Below are 8,554 nucleotides of genomic sequence, written 5' to 3' on the forward strand. Positions count from 1 at the left end.
ACTGATTTTACCCCTATGTTCTATTTTTAGCCATGGTGGCCATCTTGGTTGGTTGGCCAGGTCACCGGACAAAATTTTTAAACTAGTTACCCCAATGATGATTGTTGCCAAGTTTGGTTCAATTTGGCCCAGTAGTTTCAGAGGAGAAGATTTTTGTAAAAGATAACTAAGATTTACGGGAAATGGTTAAAAATTGACTATAAAGGGACATAACTCCTAAAGGGATCAACTGACCATTTCGGTCATGTTGACTTATTTGTAAATCTTACTTTGCTGAACATTTTTGCTGTTTACAGTTTATCTCTATCTATAATATTATTCATGATAATAACCAAAAACAGCAAAATTTCCTTAAAATTACCAATTCAGGGGCAGCAACCTAACAACGGGTTGTCCGATTCATCTGAAAATTTCAGGGCAGATAGATCTTGACCTGATAAACCATTTTACCCTCATGTCAGATTTGCTCTAAATGCTTTGGTTTTTGAGTTATAAGCTAAAAACTGCATTTTACCCCTATGTTCTATTTTTAGCCATGGCGGCCATGTTTTTTTGATGAAATGGGAATTAAAACACAAACTTTATTCTAGATACCCTAGGAATCAATCAAATGAAGTTTGGTTTGAATTGGTTCAGTAGTTTCAGAGGAGAAGATCTTTGAAATAGTGTACGACGGACGGACGACGACGGACGGACGACGACGGACGCCAAGTGATGGCAAAAGCTCACATTTCCTTTTGGAAAGGTGAGCTAAAAAGCGCAAGACAACTATCAGATATCATTCAAGAATCGTACTCGATAATATTCTCAAAATGCCAGTTATTTTGACTTATTCATTTTTTGTACTAAAAGTCAGAAAAGGGGAATGTTCGATACTTACAAAACCGGTAGTCAAACTTCTTTTGCTTCTCACTTGCTCTATAATCACTGTGCTTAAACGGCTGTGGGTAAGTTACCCACAGCCCAAGATGGAGCCGCCTTGCGTCGGTTAGGGACTTCTCTTCTATAGAATAACAATCCCATGGATACATCAATTAAACCACTGAATTAAAAAGTTGTATTAATCGTTAAGGGAAACCCCTAAACTTAACAGGTGATTAAATTCTACAAAATAAACGATCACAGCACGATTTGAAAAAACGATTAGGCTGTCCGTAACTTAAAAACAACTTGTCCGTAACTTTTTCATCATACCAATAGGAATGTCCGTAACTTTGATAGATAGATCATCATTCATTGTGTTTAACTTTATAATTTTTTACGGTTCAGCGTTGGTTTCATTTGTTTCAGGTAGCTCAACAATTTAAAGTTGAACGTCAAATTTGAAGTATATGGAATTATACATGCATATTCCAGAATAGAGGGGGCATCGTTATAGGGAACGACCATTTAACTTCAAATTAAGAAAGGGGGGGGGGTATGTTTATTTCCCAAAAAAGATATTCTGATCCCCAATTTTATGAAGAAAAAATATTGTGCAATGGAGCCAAGCAGATGATAAAAAACGAATATTTTGTATATAGAATTCCCCATACCTCATAGTGTTAGAGTGTGGGAGAAAAATAATTTGATTGATAGCGTCGAAGAACTAAAAAAATGTTCGCACTTTGCACGAAAAAACGGAGCCTTGGCTCACAGCGAACAGCAAGCTATAAAGGGCCCCAAAAATTACTTGTGTAAAAACATTCTAACAGTCTAATCTATATGAGAAACGAGAAACATTTAATATTACCACACCAGCAAACGACAATATGACGGGTTACATCAGGTTCATGACTTATGACATCGCAGTTTTGTTTTGCTTTTGTAAGATCTGCATAACAAGCAGCATTTACTGTTGCATGACACAAGCCAGTACATTCATCTACTAGTATCCTTTTGAAGTTTTAAATCTATAAAAGTTGCAATGTAAAATATTTGTTTTGTTTTTTTATCCTCCTATATTAATTCTATATTTGGAGTAACCCTCTTTAATGTCCTTAATGCTAATCCGTTTTTCGAGTTGCAGAAAAAACCATTTATTAATATAAATAGCCAAGGCGAAGAATTTTATACAAATCCTTGGGCAAGGTGTCAAAAAATGAAGCGTTTGTAATTTTTATGCAGTCTTGATTTTTTCTGTAAATAATGAGTGTTTCAAACTATTTTTGCAAAGCCTCCAATGTCTCCAATGTTTAAGACAATTCAAAATTGAAAAATACGGTTTGCTTTTAAGTTTTACTTAGTCAAAATTTAGATTTTCAAAATGTCGAAAATACGAGAATTAAAAATGTGATTTTTTTAGTAAAGCGATATCGAAAAATAAAAGGGTATATTAAGGAGACTTGAAATTGAAAAAAGTTCAACATTAGTTACATATTATAGACATATAGAAACTATATATGATATATTAGCAAAATGATATTCTACAGATAAGCATTCATTATACAATAGATCGTTAATAAATGTATCATACAGAAATTTAAGACATGGACTTTTTTCTCCAGATTTTAAGGCTTCACAAAGCGCATATACAAATACAAAACAACTTTTGAAATGAAAAAACATGTCTTCAAAATGCAAATAAGAATAATTTTTAGTATCGGCAATGGGAAGATAATAAAAAATGAAAAAGAGAAAATATGATTTGTCATACAGTACAGCAGAAGTCGGGGTGGGGGAGAGTAAAATTAGGAATATGCTGGAAATACTATTCGGATGTTCCGATTTTCGTTCGGAAGTAAGGGGAAGGTAAGTGAGAGTAGGGTGGGGAAGTGAGAGTCGGAGAGGAAAATGGGCGTAAGAAAGGGAATAGGGGGTAGGGGTAGGAGTGTGAATCAGAGACCCCGGTTTCACCCCGTCATCTATATCTGAACTTACACAGTTTGTCAGTTTATTTATTAAAGTCTGAAATACTGCAGGAATTTCGAAGTGAACTATATATTTGTAAAGTTATAGTTTACATCACATAGATGTAATTAAAAGTTTGTATTTTTTATCAGTTTCATTGTACTCGTTTTTATTATTGTATGCAATCCATTATCAGGGGAAATATGCTTTTGAAATACATTATATCTAATAATAAAAAAAAAAAAAAAGACAGTAAGCATCATATTTCATGTATGTTTTTAGGCTTAAAAAAGAAAAAAATCAGAATAATTTAATTTTACAAAATGCTATAATTGGTGTAGATGTGAACAATGTTTTCCATCTTTAGTGGCTGGTATTATTTTATGTAAATTTGTCTTTGCGGTCGTCGAAAACTCTCTATTTACTTACTTACTTACTTACTTACTTACTTACTTACTTACTTACTTACTTACTTATACTTACTCACTTAGACACACTCGCCACGACACTTTCATCTTTCCGCACTTCTACCTGTATACGTAACGCTATAACATAACAATAGGTATCTAATGACAACGTTACTTCCTAAACAAAGAAGATAAGCGAAGCAGCAGCAACAAGATGCCACGCTTCAGTTTTAGCTCGTATGTCTCAAAAAAAGTGTTAAATGGCGTTAGTTCTTTAAATAATACAGATTTAGACCTGAGAGATGTCTTGAAGAAGCAGGAAACCGAAGAAAGTCAACTTATTCTTTCAATTGCGTCAACTAGCATTGACAAGCAACAGTCACTATCGGAAACATGCGATTTCAAAGATTTTGACGAGGTTTCAGCTGATCCAGAATATATGAAATTTAAAGGGCTCGATGATAAGGAAAACACAGATCAACTTTCTATAGAACAATCTGAACATGCTGAAAGTGAAACAGATAGCACCATTTTTGGTCCGGAATCAAGCTGTGCAGATCCAGATGATAACATTGATGGGTTATCGGAGCAACATGCATGTCCATTCTTATTCACTGGATCTGATCATTCTATAGAATGTAACCAATCGGCTGTAAATCCTCCAAGTCAAACCGAAAAAGTGGAAACACGAAATCCAGAAGAAGAAGAAAAGACACGTACACTTAAGATGTATATTGTAGATAAAACAGAAAGTCAAGGTAATATATATATGTAATGTGCAATAACATTTATGTCATCTTTGTCCGGTTCCTTATCTAAATCTATCTAAAAGAGTCTACAAGCAGTTTTTAACTTGTTTTAAAGTATTTATTTTTTTCAGTCTCATAAATTCGTAAACCCCATCTTCTTTCATTCATACAAAAAGTATCACCTTTTTTTTTATATCATCTCAACCCTTTTCGCCTTTACATGAATGTCAGTGGAATTAGATGCATTATAATTTCTTTAATATACAATACATTGTCGGAAAATAAAATTTTGAAATATTTTGTGTAAAAACAATTAATCTTGAATTTGAAGTATACGACGTAAATTCCACAGATCTGTTGTCTTTATTAACGTCATGAATAAATATCTACGGAAACACATTGTTAACGTCATAAACAATATGTATAGTGTACTCATTCCAAACTGAAAGGCCTTTCAGACAAATGGTTTGGTCCAGTAAAATTTCACTAGTTACTCGATCAAATGACCAGTGTAGATTTAAGAACTTATTTATAACTCAATTTTGATCCAGATTCAGGATTCAAAACCTTTGTCCTTTAATCGTGCATGCAACTTAAGAAATACTTTTTTTAATTTAAAAAGAAGACTCGGTTTAATTTCCTCTTATATCAGCCGAACACATAATTATATTCAAGAACGATGAACTTCCGGTAGTTAAACAAATAAAACTGATGACTTTGAGTCTGATTAAAATAGATTTTGTTCATTAACTCATTGGTTTTCTCGTCTAAACTGTTTTACATTTTACTACGTAGGGACGTTTTATCACTTGGTTTAATGTGGTATGGATTTTTTCATTGTTGAAGGTCATACGACCATCTTTAGTTGCAAATGTCTTCGACCTTTGGTGCATGATTGAAAGTTGTCATTTTTTTTATTTATGAAATGCACATTTATACCCCTAGGGATTGAAGGCATATACAAACAATACAATACAATATACACAATGGGAAAATTAAAAAATATTAAACATCATATATAAAGTGGTAAAACAGTAATATTTATGTAGGCGTTGTGTCCACTCCCCTGGAGGTGACTTTTTAATGAACGGAACAGTAAGCTGAATAATATTAAATGAAGATAGAATTAATTGTAATCCTATATCTGCTTCAGACAATTTAAAGTATTCTGGACATATATTATTTATATCTTTTTGAAGCTGATTACGTAAAGATTTATTAATTTTTACATTTTAAGAAAAGGTAGGTTTCATCTTCAACCACATTTATATTACAATGTTTACATATTCTATTTTCTCTTTGAGTCATTGACAATCATAACACATCTCTCATCCGTAAGTAAAATTGCGGATTGAAATGGGGAATGCATAAAAGAGACAACACCCCTAAGGACAGAAAACAGCCGAAGGCCATTAATATGTATTTAACACAGCGAGAAAATGACGCAGCCGGTGGCGGGCTTACACTGACCCTAAACAAAATATAAACTATTTCCGTGATTTCAAATGGACGTCACACTAAATAATTGGAAACATGGAAATTTTTTCCTCATAAGGTTAAAACCGTTTTATAGAAGAAAAAAAATCAAATCAATGTTTTTTTTGAAAAAAAAAAAATATAGTATTACAGAAATAAATGGTTACAAAACACTAAAACTTTCCGGCTACACCAGGAATAGATGAATTATAACTAGCCGGTATTTTGCAAAACTTTTATGAATTTTTTGGCATCAATGATCTTCAACTTCATCTTTAGTTGGCCGTATAAACTTTGTTATTTGAGCTTCACTGGTGAGTCGTTTGTAGCTGGCGAAAAAAATGAAGCCAGTGTAACTATGATGATTTTATTTGTATTGATTTTCAAATATTTACAGAGTTAGTTCCTGCAACTCAATCTACTGTTCCCAATTTGAACGAGCTAACCAAGCATGCTACGGCTCTAATGTTTACCGATGAGGACAATTATCTTCACCCAGTAAGAAATACCAAAGATGTCAACAACCTCATCCCTGTTGCTAAAGGAGAAGCAATATCTCCTTTCCCAGACGAAGTGGAAGATTCATTAAAGCGCCTACAGAAAATACCAATGTACCAAATAACACATTTTGCGCATCTTGGAGACTACATGCGTCATCTTCAGGCAAATGAAAGGATATGTGATGTATTGGTCTTCATCGGCACTAATAAATATTCTGCTCATCGCATTTCTTTGGCATGTTTCAGTGACTTTTTCGCCGATATGTTTTATACTAGAGGCGAAAAACAACGTGTTCCACTTACAATTAGACTAAAAGGTATCAAACCAAGAGCATTTGAACTTTTACTCAACTTCATTTACACTGGAATGTTGAATGTCACACCAGAGGTCATTGGTGATTTGATGACAATGGCAAAAAATCTCGGAATTACAATGATAAAAAACCGTATAATTGATTTTCTAGAATGTCTACCATTAGCTCAAGCACTGAGCATCATCATAAAGCATAAAGTACTGTTTGGAATGCTGTATGAAAGAGCAGTCAAGGCTGTCTGTGACAATTTCATTACATTCAGACATGAAGAAGTAGTCCAAGAACTAGATATTGAAACATTGATAGTCATTTTGAGCAGTGATAATCTTAAAATTGACACGGAACTAGAAGTCTTTAGAACTGCAGTACGCTGGATGGCAAACAACACAGAGGAGAGAAGGAAGGACCTTATGAGGCTGATGCAGTGTGTTCGTTTTGGTAACATGACCCAATTGGAGATTTCACAGTGTAACGAATTTACCGATTTGTTGAAAGACAGCAAATTGTGTAAACAAATCTTACTGGAAGCCAACTGGTAGGTTTTTAATTTAAGTAGTGTAATTTAGATCCAAATACGCGACATACACATTTGCATTTGTATTTACAACAAAAAAAGCAAATTAAATATGTTTTCATTTTATAGACTATAATCAGATAATGGTACTGTAAGCCAACACTGAATAGTTATATATGTCATTCTTTGACAGACAGATTTTACAAGAAACTAATCCTTATTACAGTCCTTTGTTTCATACATTTTTGCAGCACCCGAATACGGTTTGCGTCAATGTGACACACAAAATTTCAAAACTTGGTGTAAGGATGTATCCCATGGAGCCAAAACAATGTTCGGGGAAAATGGTTCACCGTTTGATCTATCGGTCATGGTGGTATACTGTATAAGTGTTTTATAAAGCCAACATATATAAAGGAACCAGGCAAACTTTATGAATTATTATATGATATAACATGATATGATATATAACCGTATATAAACTATGCTTTTGCAGGATCGTTACAGTCAAAATGTTACATAAAGATGATCCATTTCACCTTACTACCCAGAAACAACGTACACCATTACAGAATTAGGTAAGTGTAACTTACAAAAGACTTACACTTCATAATTGTGTATTGTCCTGTAAATAATTCTATAGCAATACACAACTTGGTAGCTTTGGAACTCAATATGAACAAACGTAGATGCTGGTAGTACGCCAATAAGATAACAACCGTGTTTGTTTATTACTGAATCAGAAGTTTGATAAAATGTATACGAACGCATTGACATTAACAAAGAATTAACCAGAAATATTGAATGAAATATATCCTCAAGTATAATTAAACGTATGATGTCTGTATTATCATGGTAGTTTGACCTGAAGATTTTTTCGGACAGTTATCCCTTGTGTGTCCTTTTCTTACAGGATAAGTTTTAATTTTGAGATTGTTTTTTAGCTTCAATTTCTTTTATTCATAATGCTTGGACTATTATTTTTAAGGTAACGAATATTGCCGATTTTTAATCTTTTTATTCGTATTTTTCAGGATTCAACACCAGGAATGGATATATATATATAGAATACAACGAAGTCACCTGAAATAATTTTAAAGCTAATGAACGCATATAAACATTATAAGATACACATTTTTGAAGCAATACCAATGTTCATTACCAAACCAAAAATCGACAAAAGCTCCGGAAAATTAAACCCAAAGCAGCATTCCATGCACTATTGAACAATGTTCTCTACATATTCGCAACAATAAAATTGTCAGAACCATGCAAAAATGCTTTGATATTCATTGTATAAGTATAAACGTATTTAGATTTCCGTGACCTCTCGGTGTTGCTGTGTTGGTTGGTTCAAGGGCTACATTATGACATTAAATTTACCAATCTTCGTGAATTAACAGCAATTCATTAACCCCTTCCAGCTTAAATATGTTCGAAATGCTGAGTTTTTATTTTTCTATGTTGTGTTTGTACAAATACTGTTGTTTGTCTTTTGGTCATTTCTCGTTTTTTGCCAAAGTAGTGCTATAGTTTGTTTTTTTGTCCAAAGTAGTGCTATAAAATTGAGAATGGAAATGGGGAATGTGTCAAAGAGACAACAACCCGCCCAAATAAAAAACAACAGCAGAGGGTCACCAACAGGTCTTCAATGTAGCGAGAAATTCCCGCACCCGGAGGCGTCCTTCAGCTGGCCCCTAAACAAATATATACTAGTCCAGTGATAATGAACGCCATACTAATTTCCAAATTGTACACAAGAAAC

General features: G+C 33.4%; 1 long non-coding RNA gene across 1 annotated transcript; it reads left to right on the forward strand.

The window, feature by feature from the left end:
• Nucleotides 1-3,378: 3,378 nt before the first annotated feature.
• Nucleotides 3,379-8,067, forward strand: LOC143042034 (uncharacterized). Its single transcript, XR_012967867.1, has 4 exons — nt 3,379-3,994; nt 5,859-6,810; nt 7,286-7,367; nt 7,824-8,067. It is a non-coding gene; the product is annotated as an uncharacterized LOC143042034 (long non-coding RNA).
• Nucleotides 8,068-8,554: the final 487 nt, after the last annotated feature.

Source organism: Mytilus galloprovincialis, chromosome 1, assembly GCF_965363235.1.
Source record: "Mytilus galloprovincialis chromosome 1, xbMytGall1.hap1.1, whole genome shotgun sequence".
Classification (NCBI taxonomy): domain Eukaryota; kingdom Metazoa; phylum Mollusca; class Bivalvia; order Mytilida; family Mytilidae; genus Mytilus; species Mytilus galloprovincialis.